This window comes from Diadema antillarum, unplaced genomic scaffold (genome assembly GCF_040938485.1).
Source record: "Diadema antillarum isolate AM-2024a unplaced genomic scaffold, OU_Dant_1.0 scf00000003, whole genome shotgun sequence".
Lineage (NCBI taxonomy): Eukaryota > Metazoa > Echinodermata > Echinoidea > Diadematoida > Diadematidae > Diadema > Diadema antillarum.
This window is the reverse complement of record NW_027270892.1, coordinates 2,186,560-2,191,506: the sequence shown is the minus strand read 5'-3', so window position 1 is coordinate 2,191,506 and position 4,947 is coordinate 2,186,560.

The window sequence follows — 4,947 nt, the reverse complement described above, 5'->3', positions numbered from 1 at the left end:
AGGGCGGGGTCGTCCCCCAGGGACCCCCCCCCCCCCCAAAAAAAAAAAAAAAAAAAATGGCCCCCGGCGGGTGTAATTTACCCCATGGAGCCCATGGACCAAACCTGGTCTAAAAGAATGGCCTAGGGGTGTACATAATAAAAATATAAAAACTGACAAAATATCTGGTCGGGAAAGGGGTTGCCAGACCGTCCCCCCCCCCCCCCCCTGGGCCCCCCCTGGCGGGTGTAATTTACCCCACGCAGCCCATGCACCAAACTTGGTCCAATGAAAGTACTATGGGTGTACATAATGAAAATATAAAAACTGACACGATATCTGGTTGGGAAAGAGGTTGCCAGATCCCCTCACCCCCCCCCCTCCCACCACCGCCCATTACGCCCCTTCGTGGGTTTAATTTAGCCAACAGCACCCATGGATCAAATTTGGCTGGGGGAAAGTAGGCCCCACTATGGGTGTGCAAAAAATAAAGATAAAAGCTGACAAAATATCTCACTTACAAAGAGTAATCAAACATATCCCCTACCTTTGCTACCCCCCCCCCCCCCCCCATTTTTTAGTGTGAAGGGCCTATACGGTCTGGAGAGGTATGAATGAGCGTGTCATAAAAAGTAATAAATGGAACTTCTTGAATTAAGATGAAGTTATGACAACAGAAGCATTGTGTGTGTACATATATCCACATGCCCCATCCCACTCCCTCCCCCAAAAGAATGGAGTTATCAATATCTACACTAGAAACATACTCAGACAGTGCAGACCTTTGCCAAGCAGCTCATTTCCACCCATCCACACATGCTAAAAACTGCCGAATTTCCCATATAAAAGCCTTTTGCTTTTAAATGCCATCAACTTCCAGCTGTGTGGTAGTGCATTATACCTTGAGCACATGCCTTTACCTTTAGTGCGCATGTATGCAAACCTCAAATTAATGCAGCTTGAACTCCCAATTCCATTGATCTCATCTAGCTGCCATAAGATGAAAATCATCAAAATTTCATAAAGATTCCCGGATCACTACCAAAATTTATATTTATCATCTGTTTTTAAAATGTAATTGTGTTATTATCATCTTTTCATACAAGTTTCATCCAAATGTGTTCTCAACCTTTCAAGTTGTTCTGCATACAAACAATAATGCAGACAATACTATATATAAGTAGCATAAGACCTCAAGTGGCAGAAATAATTACAACTGTATCCAACATCCTACAGTTCAACTGTGTTACCATGCATGTGGAGCAAGCTCATGTACAACAGTACAAGAAACTGTATACCTGTGATACAAAATTGTACATGCAGTGGGTGCATAGGCCATAGTGTGGTTAATTGCATGCATATATTTATATGTTGTATACATTTTACTTGTTGCATGCAATTATACATTTCGAAGATCGGCAACACGTGTATCATCAGTCTGCAAACAATAAAAAGGCGGTGTTTTCCTGACCTTGGTAAGTGAACTGGGCTTTCCTATTGTAGGTACTATACTGGTAGGCCCCTATGACAGTAGTACATGTATTTCATCACTGGATGACAATTGGTGTCAGTAACAGAGCAAACAAAGAAAGGTCAAGAGTCTAGATCTTGGACTAGATCTAAGTCTCAAAATATGCTATGATATGGCTAGATATCTAACGTTAGACCTATATTTCCTATATATGCTATAGCTTGTAGAGTACCTAGTACTATTTGGCGAAACCAAATGAACTGGAACAGGGGATGGATTATCAGTGAGATGTAGTGTATCATGAGTCATAACTGAAAAACCAATAAATAGAACATCAATGTTCTCAGCCTATATAGGTTTAAGTGTCAAAGGTGTGCATTGCTTTAAATTTGCATAGAACACTTAAACCCTGAATTTGTTAAAGTCACTGCACTTCCTATCATTCATAGCTAGAGTCAAAAAGGCAGAATTATACTACATTTCAATTTCTCTATCTAATAGACAACTTTGACTTTAGGATTAGAAATGGCCTTATTAATAGCTATATGTATCATAAGTGTTGAAGATGCAGATGTTCCAGTGAATGAATACTTGCAGAATCGGGTATGAAGATTAGGCAAATAATCTGAAACTCTCTTGCTATATTTAAAGAGAGTTTCAGATTATTTGCCTAATCTTCATACCCAATTCTGCAAGTATTCATTCACTGGAACATCTGCATCTTCAACACTTATGATACATACACTGTAAAAACATGGGTGTTAGATTTAACACCACGGGTGTTAAATCTAACACCGATCAAACTTCAATAAAGGACCACACCCACAGGTGTTAAAAATGCACTGTGATGGTGTTGAAAAGTGTTCACCTGACACTTCGTGGTGTTAATTTGACACTGTACCTGGTGTTATTTTGACACTGTACTGGTGTTAATTCAAAAATGACACCACATGGTGTTGATTTGATATTTGTTGGTGTTAATATCAATGGTTTAACACCCGTCCAGCTTCAATAGGGGACCACACCAGCTGGTGTTACTTTGGTGTAAATTTATTTTCACATTTTTTCAAAAATCTAGTATTTTAATGTAAAATTCTTGATCGTCTTGTTTAAATAAAAAATCAACAAGAAGTGCAGTTACTAAGAAACTCTTCAAAAAACAGTTTAGAATTTGTAAATGACACCCGGGGGTGTTGATTTAACACCATAAATGAGCACCGAAAATTTAACACCAGCTCGATGTTCACTATTTAACACCGGACTTTTTGCAGTGTATAGCTATCAATAAGGCTATTTCTAATCCTAAAGTCAAAGTTGTCTATTAGATAGAGAAATTGAAATGTAGTATAATTCTGCCTTTTTGACTCTAGCTATGAATGATAGGAAGTGCAGTGACTTTAACAAATTCAGAGTTTAAGTGTTCTATGCAAATTTAAAGCAATGCACACCTTTGACACTTAAACTTATATAGGCTGAGAACATTGATGTTCTATTTATTGGTTTTTCAGTTATGACTCATGATACACTACATCTCACTGATAATCCATCCCCTGTTCCAGTTCATTTGGTTTCGCCAAATAGTACTAGGTACTCTACGAGCTATAGCATGTATAGGAAATATAGGTCTAACGTTAGATATCTAGCCATATCATAGCATATTTGAGACTTAGATCTAGTCCAAGATCTAGACTCTTGACCATTCTTTGTTTGCTCTGTTACTGACACCAATTGTCATCCAGTAATGAAATACATGTACTACTGTCATAGGGGCCTACCAGTATAGTACCTACAATAGGAAAGCACAGTTCACTTACCAAGGTCAGGAAAACACCGCCTTTTTATTGTTTGCAGACTGATGATACACGTGTTGCCGATCTTCGAAATGTATAATTGCATGCAACAAGTAAAATGTATACAACATACAAATATATGCATGCAATTAACCACACTATGGCCTATGCACCCACTGCATGTACAATTTTGTATCACAGGTATACAGTTTCTTGTACTGTTGTACATGAGCTCGCTCCACATGCATGGTAACACAGTTGAACTGTAGGATGTTGGATACAGTTGTAATTATTTCTGCCACTTGAGGTTTTATGTTACTTATATATAGTATTGTCTGCATTATTGTTTGTATGCAAAACAACTTGAAAGGTTGAGAACACATTTGGATGAAACTTGTATGAAAAGATGATAATAACACAATTACATTTTAAAAACAGATGATAAATATAAATTTTGGTAGTGATCCGGGAATCTTTATGAAATTTTGATGATTTTTATCTTATGGCAGCTAGATGAGATCAATGGAATTGGGAGTTCAAGCTGCATTAATTTGAGGTTTGCATACATGCGCACTAAAGGTAAAGGCATGTGCTCAAGGTATAGGGCTCACACCCGTAAATACAATGGAATGTCCGAAACCCCTTCACAAATTCGTACCAAAGATACCAAATTAAATGAAGAAAAAAATTAATTAAAAATCAATGATGCAGTTTGGCAAAAAACTGAATAGCTGTAGATATTGAGTATGAATTCCTCTACAAATTGCATTTTGGTTAGAAGATGAAAGCTTTTCTGGTGGAATTTGAGGGGACTATATTTCATTGGGTACGTGCACGGAAAATGGGTGACTTTTTGAGTGACAAGAACTCGTAGTCTGGCTTTTCGTACCCCTGAACAGAATTTGAACTGAATTATCCACCCTGAGAATTTGATGGATGAAAGGGTACATCTAACTTATCCAGGTTAGTGAAGCTGAAACACCTCATTTCTCCCAGCTATTTTAAAGAATTTTTTGAAATTTGATTTTTAACACACGTCCCTATGGGGAAATATTTATGGGTGTGAGCCCTATAGAGGATGCATGCAATGCACACAAGTCTATGGGAAGTATTCATCCCATACAAACTCTGCTGGTTTATGTTGATGTATTGTGTCAGATCTCTTCCTCCCTCCCCCCTTCCCCTTCCTACCCCCCCCCCTTCTCTTCTACCCCCCCCCCGACTCTGTTTGGCTATAATTTGTTTTCTTATTATGTTGATTGTGTTGTTGTGGTATAGATAGATCTTTGTACATAGCAGTCATCAGTATCACACAACTTTGAATGACTGTGTTATTTTAATGTATTTCTTTGTTTGGCTACCACTGGAACAGGTCAAAATTCATAAAGTTAGTCTGTTTGACTAAACAAAGTCTTTTCAAGTATTTTGTAGGCAATAATGTGATGATGACACCCCCATAATCAAAGATTACTGCCTGCATCTACGTATTCATCTTATGAAGAACTGATCAACACTACATTTTTATTTTTTTAAAAAACCTCAAAGGGTGTGAGTTTCAAAAGTGTCCCTTTGAGAAGCTTTATAACCCTAGAATGTGTAATGTCCCATATGATGTAGGTGCAAATATCATCAAAAACACATTTATGATGTTTAAAAGTCAAATGAGAAATATGACCTTCACTATAGGGCTCACACCCGTAAATACAA